Source organism: Scyliorhinus torazame, chromosome 2 (genome assembly GCF_047496885.1).
Source record: "Scyliorhinus torazame isolate Kashiwa2021f chromosome 2, sScyTor2.1, whole genome shotgun sequence".
In the NCBI taxonomy this organism is placed as follows: domain Eukaryota; kingdom Metazoa; phylum Chordata; class Chondrichthyes; order Carcharhiniformes; family Scyliorhinidae; genus Scyliorhinus; species Scyliorhinus torazame.
Genome location: NC_092708.1, coordinates 318513745 through 318530151, shown reverse-complemented (window position 1 = coordinate 318530151; position 16407 = coordinate 318513745).

Below are 16407 nucleotides of genomic sequence, written 5' to 3'. Positions count from 1 at the left end.
GTGCTCAAGGTCGTCCTCCAACATCATCTGCAGTCTCATCCACTAAAAATTAACAGCCTGCCAGCAAATATGCTGCAGCAACTGGGGTAACCGGTCAATATCTGTACTTTAAATTCTCAGCCTTGTTTTCAAATTCCTGTATGGCCTTGCCCCACTGATGACTCCAGTGACAAAACCCTCTGAAATATCTGAACTCCTCTAATTCTGGCCTCTTATGCTCCCAATTATAATTTTCTATTATTGATGGCTGTGCCTTCAGTTGCACAGGCCCCAAGATCAGGAATTCCTTCTCCATACACTGCCTCTTTACCGAGCTTTCTGCCTTTAAGAAACTCCTTAAAATCTACCTCTTTGACCAAGTTTTTCTTCATCTGACTTTAACATCTCCTTATGTGGCTCAGTACCATACTGTTTTTTAATGCACCTTTGAAGTTCTTTCATTAAAGGTACTTCTTTAATATAAGTTTTGGTTTTTGTACCCTGTATAAGAGCAATAAGACAGGCAAAAGCACATAAGATAGACATAAGGAATGAAGGATGATTAGTATGAAATATGACACGATTTTGTCTAAATTTTGTTTGCAATATTGATTTTGTGGTGAATTTTATTTTTGCATTGTGGCCAGCTCCAATATATTGGTCGGTGATAAGAGAATAGGGGCAGCACGGTGGTTGTCACAGCTGCCTCACTGCTGTAGGGACCCAGGTTCAATTCCAACCTTGGGCGACTGACTGTGTGGAGTTTGCACATTCTCCCCATGTCTGCATGGGTTTCCTCCGGGTGCTCCGATTTATTCCCACAATTCAAAGATGCGCAGGTTAGGTGGATTGGTCATTCTAAATAGTCCCTTGGTGTCTAAAGGTTAGTTGGGGTTATGGAGTTACAGGGATAGGGTGGGAGTGCCGGCCTAGGTAGGATGCTCTTTCAAAGGGTCGGTGGGCCGAATGGCCTCCTTCTGCACTATAGGGATTCTATGAAGTGTGGGCCCATTGGCGAATGGAGAATTGGAGTTGTTGCGCGAGCATTTGTTATTCACGGACAGCCGAATAGAAAAGAACTGTCTAAGATGCTGCTTTTCTTCCTTGTCATGCTCCTTCTCCTCAGCTGCTCATCTGATAGGTGCTGCAAAGGGCTATTCCTTCATGCTGCTGAGGTTCTGCAGCATACCACCATAAGTCTTAAAGTCATACTTAGCATTATGCCGTAGGGCTCCTCCAGAGTGGTCATGGCAGAGGAACCATTATTTCAGCATGCAAATTGCCCACTCTATCAGATTTATTGCAGCATCAAAACCTCACTGCATGGGTTACAAATTGGAGTCAGGACTCATATTGTCAGCAGATAGCACTCGTCACCCAGTAGCCACCTGTTTTATCATGCTGGCTGAATGCAGTTGGCATAGCACACTGCTGCAAAATGTCGCCATCAGGACTGCTGTCAGGGCACTCGGCATTTTCCTGCACGATGCACTACCCAAGGTCTCAAACCAGCTGGAGGTTGAGGGAACAGAATCCATTTGTTTCAGAACATGGCAGAGTCGGCATGTGGCTCCCACAAAGTGATGTCCTGGAATCATAACAAACCTTTGTGCTTGCACTGTTAGTTTATTTCTGGCTATTGTCTTCAAATAAAGAGCCTCGGTGACCTCCCTTATAAAACAGTGAATGGTAAACCATGAGATCCAGATAATATCTCTGCCACTCAGCTGGAAGGAGCTTAACAATCACAACTTCATTGCCATGGTCACCTTCAAAGCCACTGGGAATCAGGGGCGTCATTCTCCGACCCCCCGCCGGGTTGGAGAATCGCCGGGGGCTGCCGTGAATCCCGCCCCCGCCGGTTGCCAAAGTCTCCGGCACCGGATATTTGGCGGGGGCGGGAATCGGGCCCCCCCGCTCGATTCTCCGGCCCGGATGGGCCGGAGTCACGCCGATAAATTGCCTGTCCCACCGGCGTGGATTAAACCACCTTTTGAACGGCGGGACAAGGCGGCGCGGGCGGGCTCCAGGATCCTGGGGGGGGGGTGCGGGGCAATCTGACCCCGGGGGGTGCCCCCACGGTGGCCTGGCCCGCGATCGGGGCCCACCGATCCGCGGGCGGGCCTGTGCCGTGGGGGCACTCTTTCCCTTCGCCCTCCGCCACGGTCACAACCATGGCGGAGGCGGAAGACTCCCTCCACTGCGCATGCGTGGGAAACTGTCAGCGGCCGCTGACGCTCCCGCGCATGCGCCGCCTCGAGATGTCATTTCCGCGCCAGCTGGCGGGGCAACAAAGGCCGTTTCCGCCAGCTGGCGGGGCGGAAATTCCTCCGGCGTCGGCCTAGCCCCTCAATGTTGGGGCTCGGCCCCCAAAGATGCGGAGCATTCCGGACCTTTGGGGCGGCACGATGCCCGTCTGATTGGATCCGTTTTGGGCGCCAGTCGGCGGACATCGCACCGTTTCGGGAGAATTTCGCCCCAGGTCTTTGCCCCAAGGTTGCACTGTGGCTGCAGTAATTGACAGATTTCATCAAGGAGGTCCTAATTGAAGCGCAGATGTCTTGGAAATTGTTCCTCACTCAGTTCAGAAGTCAGCAAAAAGTTCTTCTGTGCCTCTGAATCACAACATATCAATCTTGGTAGACTTTTTCAATTTGAAACAACAAAAAAAAAACACATTCAAAATTATATCAGCAACTAGAAGAAATAACTAGCAACTAATCTGTACATTGTTTTTAAAAAAAAAAAAATTTTTATTAAGGTTTTCACAGAATATCAATAACAAAATGAAAAAGGAACCCAACAGGGTTAAATACAAAAGTCAAAAAACAACCCTCCATACGCCCCTCCCCCCTGTACATAAATAATAAATTAACACCCCAACTTAACACAGAGTCAACATAGCAAATATATACACCCCCTCAGATCCCCCAGTGTAAATAAACATAAATAAAGTAAACCCCCCCCCCGAATTGCTGCTGCCATTGACCAGTCTACCGTTCTGCCAGGAAGTGTAAGAACGGTTGCCATCCCCTGAAGAACCCTTGTACTGACCCTCTCAAGGCGAATTTCACTCTCTCCAACCTAATAAACCCCGCCATACCGTTGATCCAGGATTCCACGCTTGGGGGCCTCGCGTTCTTCCACTGAAGAAGAATCCTCCGCCGGGCTACCAGGGACGCAAAGGCCAGAATACCAGCCTCTTTCGCCTCCTGCACTCCCGGCTCCTCTGCCACCCCAAATATTGCGAGCCCCTAGCCCGGTTTGACCCTGGATCCTACCACCCTCGACACCGTCCTCGCTACGCCCTTCCAAAATTCCTCCAGCGCTGGGCATGCCCAGAACATATGGGTGTGGTTTGCTGGGCTCCCTGAGCACCTAACACACCTGTCCTCATCCCCAAAAAACCGGCTCATCCTTGTCCCGATCATGTGTGCCCTGTACAGCACCTTAAACTGTATGACGCTGAGCCTCGCGCACGAAGATGAAGAGTTCACCCTCCCTAGGGCATCTGCCCACGTCCCTTCCTCGATTCTCCTCTCCCAACTCCTCCTCTCACTTACCTTTCACCTCCACGACCGAGGCCTCCTCCTCCACCTCCACGACCGAGGCCTCCTCCTCCTCCTGCATCACCTGGTAAGTTTCCGAGATCTTCCCCACTCCCGCACACAGCCCCCCCCCCCCCCCCGAGAGTACCCTGTCCTGTGCTGTGCGTGGCAGCAGCCTCGGGGAATTCCACCACCTGCCGTCTGGCAAACTGTAAGTACCTAAAGGTGTTCCCGGGGGGGGGGGGGGGGGGGGGCATAGTTCTCCTCCAACTCACCCAGGCTCGCGAACTTCCCGTCCGCAAACAGGTCTCCCAACCTTCGTATCCCTGCCCTGTGCCACCCCGAAAACCTTCCATCTGCCCTCCCTGGGACGAACCGGTGGTTCCCCCGTATTGGGGTCCACACCGAGGCCCCAACTTCCCCCCTGTGCCGCCTCCACTGCCCCCAGATTTTGAGGGCAGCCGCCACTACCGGGCTCATGGTATACCTCCTTGGAGGGAGCGGCAGTGGCGCCGTTGCCAGCGCCCCCAGACTCGTACCCACACAGGACGCTGTCTCCAGCCTCTTCCATGCAGCCCCATCCCCCTCCATCACCCACATGCGCACCATCGTCGCATTGGCGGCCCAGTAGTACCCACAGAGGTTGGGCAGCGCCAGCCCCCCCCATCTCTACTCCGCTGCAGGAGCACCCTTCTCACCCTCGGAGTTAATCTGTACATTGTTGATGGTCCCTTAAATTAGTGCTGGTGGGGAAGACCTAATGCTGTTTAACACATATTTATCTGTGTGAGTTTATGAAAGGGCCATGAAAATGCAGTGAGTCAAAATTAGCCAAAGGCAATTCTGATCCAATTATGCTGGCCTTCATTCCTCCACAATACTGCTGAACTTTGCCACCACCCCACCCCACCCTCCCACAAATCCACACCTTGAGATCAATTGGGGAGTATGGAGTTATAGAACATAGAACATTACAGCGCAGTACAGGCCCTTCGGCCCTCGATGTTGCGCCGACCTGTGAAACCACTCTAAAGCCCATCTACCCTATTCCCTTACTACTCTCTGAGTAAATAACCTACCTCTGACATCGGTCTTATATCTATCACACCTCAATTTAAAGCTATGTCCCCTCATGCTAGACATCACCATTCGAGGAAAAAGGCTCTCACTGTCCACCCTATCCAATCCTCTGATCATCTTGTATGCCTCAATTAAGTCACCTCTTAGCCTTCTTCTCTCTAATGAAAACAGCCTCAAGTCCCTCAGCCTTTCCTCAGAAGATCTTCCCTCCATACCAGGTAACATTCTGGTAAATCTCCTTTGCACCCTTTCCAATGCTTCCATCCTTCCTATAATGCGGCGACCAGAATTGCACGCAATACTCCAAATGCAGCCACACCAGAGTTTTGTACAGCTGCAACATGACCTCATGCCTCCGAAACTCAATCCCTCTACCAATAAAAGCTAACACACCGTAGGCCTTCTTAACAACCCTTTCAACCCGAGTGGCAACTTTCAGGGATCTATGTACATGGACACCGAGATCTCTCTGCTCATCCACACTGCCAAGCATCTTACCATTAGCCCAGTACTCTGTCTTCCTGTTATTCCTTCCAAAATGAATCACCTCACACTTTTCTGCATTAAACTCCATTTTCCACCTCTCAGCCCAGCGCTGCAGCTTATCTATGTCCCTCTGTAACTTGTAACATCCTTCCGCACTGTCTACAACTCCACCGACTTTAGTGTCATCTGCAAATTTACTCACCCATCCTTCTACGCCCTCCTCCAGGTCATTTATAAAAATGACAAACAGCAGTGGCCCCAAAACAGATCCTTGTGGTACACCACTAGTAACTGAACTCCAGTCTGAACCTTTCCCATCAACCACCACCCTTTGTCTTCTTCCAGCTAGCCAATTTCTGATCCAAACTGCTAAATCACCCTGAATCCCATGCCTCCGTATTTTCTGCAGTAACCTACCGTGGGGAACCTTATCAAACGCTTTACTGAAATCCATATACACCACATCAACTGCTTTACCCTCATCCACCTGTTTGGTCACCTTCTCAAAGAACTCAATAAGGTTTGTGAGGCACGACCTACCCTTCACAAAACCGTGTTGACTATGTCTAATAAAATTATTCCTTTCCAGATGATTATACACCCTATCTCTTATAAACCTTTCCAAGATTTTGCCCACAACAGAAGTAAGGCTCACTGGTCTATAGTTACCGGGGTTGTCTCTACTCCCCTTCTTGAACAAGGGGGACAACATTTGCTATCCTCCAGTCTTCTGGCACTATTCCTGTTGACAAAGATGACTTAAAGATCAAAGCCAAAAGCTCAGCAATCTCCTCCCTAGCTTCCCAGAGAATCCTAGGATAAATCCCATCTGGCCCAGGGGACTTATCTATTTTCACCCTTTCCGGAATTGTTAACACCTCCTCCTTATGAACCTCAAGCCCTTCTAGTCCAGTAGCCTGAATCTCAGTATTCTCCTCGACAACATTGTCTTTTCCCTGTGTGAATACTGACAAGAAATATTCATTTAGCACCTCCCCTATCTCCTCGGACTCCAAGCACAACTTCCCACTACTGTCCTTGACTGGCCCTACTCTTACCCTCGTCATTCTTTTATTCCTGACATATCGATAGAAAGCTTTAGGGTTATCCTTGATCCTACCTGCCGAAGACTTCTCATGTCCCCTCCTGGCTCTTCTTAGCTCTCTCTTTAGGTCCTTCCTAGCTAACTTGTAACTCTCGAGCGCCCTTACTGAACCTTCATGTCTCATCTTTACATAAGCCTCCTTCTTCCTCTTGACAAGTGTTTTGACTGCCTTAGTAAACCACGGTTCCCTTGCTCGACTACTTCCTCCCTGCCTGACAGGTACATACTTATCAAGGACATGTAGTAGCTGTTCCTTGAACAAGCTCCACATTTCCATTGTGCCCGTCCCCTGCAGTTTTCCTCTTCATCTGATGCATCCTAAGTCTTGCCTCATCGCATCATAATTGCCTTTCCCCCAGATATAACTCTTGCCCTGCGGTATATACCTATCCCTTTCCATCACTAAAGTAAACGTAATCGAATTGTGGTCACTATCACCAAAGTGCTCACCTACCTCCAAATCTAACACCTGTCCTGGTTCATTCCCCAGTACCAAATCCAATACGGCCTTGCCTCTCGTTGGCCTATCTACATACTGTGTCAGGAAACCCTCCTGCACACATTGGACAAAAACGGACCCATCTAAAGTACTCGAACGACAGCGTTTCCAGTCAATATTTGGAAAGTTAAAGTCCCCCATAACAACTACCCTGTTGCTTTCGCTCCTATCCAGAATCATGTTTGCAATCCTTTCCTCTACATCTTTGGAACTTTTCGGAGGCCTATAGAAAACCCCTAACAGGGTGACCTCTCCTTTCCTGTTTCTAACCTCAGCCCATACTACCTCACACTGCGAAGGGTAAACGGAACCTCCTCCTGTGCAAGGATGAGCCTGATACAGTTTAAGGTGGTGCACAGGGTGCATATGACTTGGACGAGAATGAGTGGGCTCTTTCAGGGGGTAGCAGATGAGTGTGAGAGGTGTGGGCGGGGGCTAGCGACTCACACGCACATGTTTTGGGGTTGAGAAAAATTGGGAAGATTCTGGGCAGGAGTGTTCCCGTTCTTAGCCAGGATGGTGGAGGAAGCGGTGGACCCGGACCCTTTGGTGGCGATATTTGGTATTTCAGAGAAGCTGGAGCACATGAAGAGGAGGAAGGCCGATGTCTTGGCCTTCGCCTCTCTGATTGCACGGCGGCGAATTTTGCTGGAGTGGCGGGCGGCATCGTCACCGGGGGTAGCGGCTTGATTGGGTGACCTGTACGACTTCCTGCGATTGGAGCTGATGCAGGTCATCCGGGAAGGCTTTGCCAGACAGAAACAATGTCTGGACCGGATTAAGGAAGCGGTGGAGAGGATGGAGCGGAGGCTAGATGCCCAGGACCGGACGATCCAGAAACTGGAGAAGGCGCTAGCTGAACAGGAGGAACACCAGACGGCGGTGGAGATGGAGGTGGGGATGCTGAGGGACCAGCAAAAAAGGCTGCTGGAACAGGTAGAGGATTTGGAGAACAGGTCCCGTAGGCAGAACCTAAGGATTGTTGGCCTCCCGGAGGGGGCGAATTCTGGGGAGTTTATGGCGAACATGTTCCAGAAGCTGCTGGGAGATGGGGCTTTCCCCCGACCGTTGGAGGTGGATCGGGCGTACAGAGCGCTGGCAAGGAAGCCGCGGCAGGGAGACCCCCCCTCGGGCGATGGTGGTCAGGTTTCACAGGTACCTGGATAAGGAGCGCATGCCGAGCTGTAAGTGGGACAACAACATTCTGCGGGTGTACCAAAATCTAAGCGTGGAGGTGGCCAAGAGGAGGGCAGGCTTCAATCAAGTCAAGTCGATCCTGTTCAAGAAGCAGGTTAAGTTCGGACTGTTGTATCCGGCGCTACTTTGGGTTACGCATGAGGACCAACATCATTACTTTGAGTCGCCCGAGGACTCTATGGAGTTCGCCAGGAGGAAAGGACTGGTGCCAACTTGAGAACATTCTGCTCTAAGTTTGAGAAACTGTTTTTCCTGTTCGTTTTAAATGTTGTTTGCACTGATTTATTCGTTTGTTCGTTCTCGTTCTTGGCTTTTCTCTTTGATAATTGTGTTTTGTTTAAGAAGGGGAAAGTAGTTCGATTTCGGTGGGTTTTCTGTGTTGTGAGGGGGATGGTGGTGGGGATTTTTGACTTTTTATTATTCTGAGTAGTATTACTTTGTTCTGTATTATGGCGAGAGTTTGGCTTTGTTTTCTTTATACTGACTTTGGTTAGCGTCTGTTTCTTAAAGTGGTCGGTTGTCGGGGCTGGGTTGATGAGGGCGATGGTTTCGATGGGTGGGGGGGGGGGCAGGTGGGCAACAAAGGTGGGAGACATGCTGGCGCCGGACCGTGGAACACCAGGCTAGCTGGGTGAGCTAATCTGCAGAAGCACAGTGGGGGGGGGGGGGGGGGGTATACAATCAGATTAGGGATGGGGTTAGGTTACAGAGTGTTGTTGCTGGGGGGGGGGTAGGGGTGAGTTGTTCGGCTGACGAGGGAGGGATTTGATTTTAGAAGTGGAGAAGAGGTTGTGATGGGTGCTGCCAGGAGGCGGGGCTACAGAGGGGCGGAACAGGGGCTGGGGGCAGGCCCAGGAAAGGGGATGGCTGACCAGCAATGGGGGAAGGGGTGGGGGCACGGTGCCCCCAACTAGGCTGGTCACGTGGAACGTTAGAGGGCTAAATGGGCCGGTGAAGAGGGCAAAAGTGTTCACGCATCTTAGGGCTTTAAAGGTGGACGTGATAATGTTGCAGGAAACGCACCTGAAGGTAGCGGACCTGACTGGGTTGAGGAAGAGCTGGGTTAGTCAGGTATTCCCCTCAGTGCTAGATACTAAGACCAGGGGGGGGTCGGGATTCTGGTGAACAAGCGGATGCAGTTTGAGATGGGGAGTATTGTTTCAGACGGGGGAGGTCGCTACGTTATGGTTAGCGGTAAGCTGGAAGGGAGGAAGGTGGTCCGGGTCAACATATATGCGCCAAACTGGGATGATGCGGATTTCATAAACAGGGTGCTGGGGAAGATACCCGACCTGGATTCCCACAAGCTGGTTATGGGAGGGGACTTCAATACAGTTATGGATCCAGGCCTGGACCGGTCGTGCTCAAGAATGGGCAGAGTGTCAGCAATGGGAAAAGAGCTGAGGGAGGTCATGGAGCAGATGGGGGGGAATCGACCCGTGGAGGTTTAGAAGGCCGACAGGGAAGGAGTTCTCCATTTTCTCGCACGTCCATAGCGTCTACTCCCGGATCGATTTTTTCATACTGAGTAGGGATCTACTGACAGGGGTGGTGGATGCGCAGTATTCGGCAAACACCATTTCCGACCATGCCCCGCATTGGGTCGAGCTACAGGTGAGTGAAGAGAGCTTCCAGCGCCCGCAGTGGAGGTTGGATGTGGGACTGCTGGCGGATGAAGGGTGTGCGAGAGGGTGAGAAAGTGTATACAAAACTACCTGCAGGTCAATGATACGGGGGAAGTCTCAGCAGCGGTGGTGTGGGAGGCGCTCAAGGCTGTGGTGAGAGGGGAGCTGATTTCAATCCGGGCTCACAGGGACAAGACGGACAGGGCAGAGAGGGACCGACTGTGAGCGGAGATCCTGCAGGTTGACATGAGGTAGCGGGGACCCCGAGTGCAGAGCTCTTGAGGGAACGGAGGAGGCTGCAGGCGGAGTTTGGGGTGGTGTCCACGGGTAAGGCAATGGAGCAGCTCAGAAAGGCGAGGGGTGCAGTGTATGAACATGGAGGGAAAGCCAGCAGGATGCTGGCTCAGCAGCTCAGAAAGAGGGAGGCGGCTAGGGCAATAGGTAAAGTGGTGGATGGAGGCGGTAACTTGGTAGGGGATGCGGCAGGTGTGAACAGAGCTTTCAAGGACTTTTATAGCAAACTCTACAGCTCGGAGCCCCCCGCGGGGCCGGAGGGGATGAGACGCTTCTTAGACGGTCTGACATTCCCAAAAGTGGGCAGGGAGCTAGTAGAAGGGCTGTGCGTCGCGATCAGAGCTGAGGAGATATTAGAGGGCTTAAAGGCCATGCAGTCAGGTAAAGCACTGGGGCCGGATGGATACCAGGTAGAATTTTATAAAAAGTACTCCGGGATATTGGGGCCGCTGCTGGTAAAGGTTTTTAATGAGGCAAAGGACAGAGGGGTGTTGCCCCAGACAATGTCGCAGGCTACCACCTCCTTGATTTTAAAACGGGACAAGAACCCGGAGTCGTGTGGGTCTTATAGGCCGATCTCCCTTCTTAATGTGGATGCCAAACTGCTTGCAAAGCTTTTGGCCACTAGGATTGAGGATTGTCTGCCAAGTATTATTAGGGAGGACCAAACAGGGTTCGTTAAAGGTAGGCAACTGGTGGCGAATATAAGAAGATTGCTCAATGTGATCATGATGCCCCCAGAGGAAAGGAGGTGGAGGTAGTGGTGGCAATGGACGCGGAGAAGGCATTTGACCGGGTAGAGTGGGACTAATTATGGGAGGTGCTGGGACGGTTTGGATTTGGGGTGGGTTTCATCGACTGGGTCAGGCTGCTATATCAGGCCCCGGAAGCGAGTGTGAGGACAAACAGGATGTCTTCCGACTATTTTAGACTGCACCGCGGGATGAGACAGGGGTGCCCCCTCTCCCCACTGCAGTTTACGCTAGCTATAGAGCCGCTGGCAATTGCTCTGAGGGCTTCAGAGGGTTGGAAGGGGCTGGTTCGGGGGAGGGTGGAGCATAGGGTTTCATTATATGCAGATGACCTGCTTTTGTACATTTCAGACCCGATGGGAGGGATGGACGGAATCATGGCGACCCTGGGGGAATTCGGCCGGTTTTCGGGGTACAAATTGAATATGACAAAAAGTGAAATGTTTGTAGTTCAGGAGAGGGGCCAAGGGGACCGGTTGAGGAAGCTGCCGTTCCGGTTAGTTGCGGACAGTTTCAGGTACCTGGGAATACAAGTGGCGCGGGATTGGGGTCGACTGCACAAGCTGAACCTGTCCCGGCTGGTATATCAAATGCGAGGGGAGTTTCGGAGGTGGGATGCGCTCCCGCTGTCGTTAGCTGGGAGTGTACAGACAGTTAAAATGACGGTCCTCCCGAGGTTCTTATTCGTGTTCCAGTGTCTCCCCATTTTCATTCCACGTTCCTTTTTTAAGAGGGTAAGCAAGATCATTTTGGGCTTTGTATGGGTTGGCAAGTCCCCACGAATGAAGAGGGTGATGCTCGAGCGGAACCGGGGGGGAAGGGGGGCTTGCACTGCCAAATTTCAGCAACTATTATTGGGCGGCTCACATAGCCATGATAAGGAAGGGGGGGGCGGGGGTAGGGGGTCGACTTGGGAGCGGGTGGAGGCAGCCTCATGTAGGGGTACCAGTCTGGGGGCGTTGGTGACGGCGCCTCTGCCATTCCCACTGCCGCGCTTCTCCACCAGTCCTGTAGTGGTGGCGGCCCTTCGGATCTGGGGACAGTGGAGGAGGCACGTGGGAGCAGCAGGAGCATCGGTCTGGTCCCCGATATGTGACAACCATTGGTTTGACCCAGGGAGATTGGACGGGGTGTTTCGGGTATGGCGGAGGGCGGGGATTGAGTGGATCGGAGATTTGTTCTTGGAAGGGAGCTTCCCTAGCTTGAGGACGCTGGAGGCCAAGTTTGGGTGGACGAGGTGAAATGAATTCCGGTATATTCAGGTGCGGGACTTTTTGCGCAGGCAGGTGCCATCTTTTCCACTCTTGCCACTAAGGGGGATCCAAGATAGGGTAGTGTCTAGAGGATGGGTGGGGCAGGGAAGTGTCTCGGATATTTACAAGGAGCTCGTGGGGGTGGAGGAGACGCAGACCGAGGAGCTGAGGCATAAATGGGAGGAGGAGTTTGGAGGGGAGTTTGGGGAAGGCCTGTGGGCGGACGGGCTGAACAGGGTTAATGGGACTGCAACATGTGCCAGACTCAGCCTGATTCAATTTAAGGTAGTCCACCAGGCCTACATGACAGTGTCCCGGATGAGCAGATTCTTCGCCGTAGAGGACAGGTGTGTAAAGTGTCTGAGAGGACCGGCAGACCATGTCCACATGTTCTGGGCATGTCCAAAATTAGGAGATACTGGCAGGGGTTTGAGGATGTCATGTCTAGAGTATTGAACACAAGGGTGGCAATGGGTCCAGAGGTGGCGATTTTGGGGGTTTCAGAGGTCCCGGAAGTCCAGGGGGAGAAAGAGGCCGACGTTTTGGCCTTTGCTTCCCTGGTAGCCCGGAGACGGATAGTTCTAGCTTGGAGGGACTCAAAGCCCCCGGAGTCGGAAGCCTGGCTGTCAGACATGGCGTGTTTCCTGAGCTTGGAGAAAATCAAGTTCGCCTTGAGAGGGTCGTTGTTAGGGTTCACCCGGAGGTGGCAACCATTCATTGACTTCTTTGCGGAGAATTAAACGTCAGCAGGGGGGGGGGTTATGGGAATGTAGTATAGGGGGTCAATTAGGCAGATCTGGGTGGGACGGGTTACGGCAATTGCACTATGTACTTTGTTTATTGTACAGTCCTTTTGTTTTCTCGTTCTGTAATTCTACAGTTTACAATGCCAAAAAATACCTCATTAAAATTGTTTATCAAAAAAAAAAAAGAAATTGGGAGAAGGGAAGAGGTTGGAGATGGACAGTCGCTCTCTGGAACAGTGGAGGGTATTGTGGAGTGAATGAGTTCATAGAAATAGAGATTTGTACAGCACAATATTGCAGTTGAAAATAAATATAAAGATAAAGTATATATTAGAGAGAGATGCAAACTTGAATGGCTTACAGTTTAGAAGTAGAGATGTCAGGCATTAGGAGAAAACGAGGGTGTTTTACTAAAGTATCGTCAGAGAAAAGCTAATAAAGAAAGTCATACAGTAGACAGCAAAACTGAATAGCTGAAATAGACACAGGAGCAGTGAATGTGATTGGGGCTGAAACAGACACAGGCACCTATGGAGAAATAGAGAGTGAAGCAGACAGAAAATGGAGTATAAGAATCGGTGGAAAGCCGGGGAGAAGAACAGAACTATTTGACAGGTGGAACCCAAGGAGGTCATGGAGTAGGAGAGAAAAGGGACCGTTCAAAAACCAGCAAAACAGTGGATATCAGGGTCAGATATGGGTGTGGTCAGAAGCCCAAGATCATATTGCACTAAAAGTGTTCTTGGTTTGCTAGAAAACAACAAGGTTGTCATTGGAATGGAATTGTGGACTGAGAATTGGACTGAGCGGGAATCACTGAGGACCAGGAATGGGCATGTCAGTGAAAAGACCAAAGTAAAAATAAATGAGGTGATTCTTACATATTTATCATATATAGTATGCATTTCTGAAACATGATTAACTGAAAAATAAAAATGGTATTTGCAAAAGTCATTATTCACAATTGAAATATTTCATGACTTTCCTCATCACTTTTTAGCTACAAGTTTAGTTATTTAAGTGGTTTCTCAATACACTTAATTTTAAATCCTGAGCCATTCTTTTTTTTCTATAAATTTAGAGTTATCAATTTTTGTTCCCCAATTACGGAGCAATTTTGCATGGCCAATCCACCTAACCAGCACATCTTTGGGTTGTGGTGGTGAAACCCACGCAGACACAGGGAGAATGTGCAAACTCCACACAGACAGTGACCCAGGACTGGGATTCGAACCCGGGTCCTCAGCGGCGCAAGTCCCAGTGCTAACCACTGCATCATGTGCCACCCGTAAATCCTGAGCCATTCTTAACTCCCTTCTTTGAATATGCACATTTTGGTGCTCTTTTTAATTATCCCTAACCTAAAAGTGCTCTTTTTAATTATCCCTTTGGGAGTTCTAATCTTTTGGTTCAACATGTAGCCATAATTGTTGACCTACATATTTGTTGACCTACATTTTTGCAATATCAATTTCCCAAGGGTGGTTGTTTATTTTTAGTATTTTGCTGACAAGAGTCCTGCGCACCTCCCGTCACCTGCATCCTTTGAACAGAAAGTACCTTTAGAAATCCCCTAAAATTATAGAAGAACAAAAACAGATGAATGGAACCAATACACTTTCCTCAATCTCAAGTGTACCTCTCAACTTCAGTTAATTTCTTTGAAATGCACCTTTTGGTTTGGTCCACAAGTATAACACTGAGAACATTAAAAATAGGAGTAGGTCACTCAGCTCCTCAAACCTGCTGTCTTTCAATAAGATCATTGCTGAATTTCTGCATCAACTCCATTTACTCACTTTAACACCATATCTCTTGATCCACTTGGTGTCCAACAATCTATTAATTTCAGTCTTGAGTATCTTCAACTGCAGATTTGTAGCTTGCTGGGGTAAAGAATTCCAAAGATTCACAAGCCTTTGACAGAAGAAATTTCTCCCCATTTCATTCAACTCTTAAAGGCTGACTCCTTGTCCTGAGATGGTGACCCCTAGTTCTAGATGCTCCAGCCAGGGGATACAACCTCACAGGATCTGACCAACAAGTCCTGTAAGAATATTAGATGTTCCAATAAGAACTAACTCATTTATATAAACATGAATAAAGGAATATAAACGAAGATTGGATTGGATTGGATTGGATTTGTTTATTGTCACGTGTACCGAGGTACAGTGAAAAGTATTTTTCTGCGAGCAGCTCAACAGATCATTAAGTACATGAGAAGAAAAGGGAATAAAAGAAAATACATAATAGGGCAACACAACATATACAATGTAACTACAAAAACACTGGCATCGGATGAAGCATACAGGGTGTAGTGTTAATGAAATCAGTTCATAAGAGGGTCATTTAGGAGTCTGGTGACAGTGAGGAAGAAGCTGTTTTTGAGTCTGCTCGTGCACGTTCTCAGACTTCTGTATCTCCTGCCCGATGGAAGAAGTTGGAAGAGTGAGTAAGCCGGGTGGGAGGGATCTTTGATTATACTGCCCGCTTTCCCCAGGCAGCGGGAGGTGTAGATGGAGTCAATGGATGGGAGGCAGGTTTGTGTGATGGACTGGGCGGTGTTCACGACTCTCTGAAGTTTCTTGCGGTCCTGGGCCGAGCAGTTGCCGTACCAGCTGTGATGCAGCCTGATAGGATGCTTTCTATGGTGCATCTGTAAAAGTTGGTAAGAGTCAATGTGGACATGCAGAATTTCCTTAGTTTCCTGAGGAAGTATAGGCGCTGTTGTGCTTTCTTGGTGGTAGCGTCGACGTGGGTGGACCAGGGCAGATTTTTGGAGATGTGCACCCCTAGGAATTTGAAACTGCTAACCATCTCCACCTCGGCCCCGTTGATGCTGACAGGGGTGTGTACAGTACTTTGCTTCCTGAAGTCAATTACCAGCTCTTTAGTTTTGCTGGCATTGAGGGAGAGATTGTTGTCGCTACACCACTCCACTAGGTTCTCTATCTCCCTCCTGTATTCTGACTCATCGTTATTCGAGATCCGGCCCACTATGGTCGTATCGTCAGCAAACTTGTAGATGGAGTTGGAACCAAGTTTTGCCACGCAGTCGTGTGTGTACAGGGAGTAGAGTAGGGGGCTAAGTACGCAGCCTTGCGGGGCGCCGGTGTTGAGGACTATTGTGGAGGAGGTGTTGTTGTTCATTCTTACTGATTGTGGTCTGTGGGTCAGAAAATCGAGGATCCAGTTGCAGAGTGGGGAGCCAAGTCCTAGGTTTTGGAGCTTTGATATGAGCTTGGCTGGGATTATGGTGTTGAAGGCGGAGCTGTAGTCACTAAATAGGAGTCTAATGTAGGAGTCCTTGTTTTCGAGATGCTCTAGGGATGAGTGTAGGGCCAGGGAGATGGTGTCTGATGTGGACCGGTTGCAGCGGTATGCGAATTGCAGTGGATCCAGGCGTTCTGGGAGTATGGAGGTGATGCGCTTCATGATCAACCTCTCAAAGCACTTCATTATGACTGAAGTCAGGGCCACTGGTCGGTAGTCATTGAGGCACGTTGCCTGGTTCTTCTTTGGTACCGGTATGATGGTGGTCTTCTTGAAGCAGGTGGGAACCTCGGAGTGGAGTAGGGACAGGTTAAAGATGTCCGTGAATACCTCTGCCAGCTGGTCCGCGCAGGCTCTGAGTGCACGACCAGGGATCCCGTCTGGGCCCGTCGCCTTCCGAGGGTTCACTTTCAGGAAGGCCAATCTGACTTCGGAAGCTGTGATGGTGGGTATGGGTGAATTATGGGCTGCTGGGGCACTCGCCAGCGGATTGTTGGTTACCTGTTTGAACCGAGCATAGAATGCATTGAGTTCATCGGGGAGGGGTGCGCTGTTGCCAGAGATACTGCT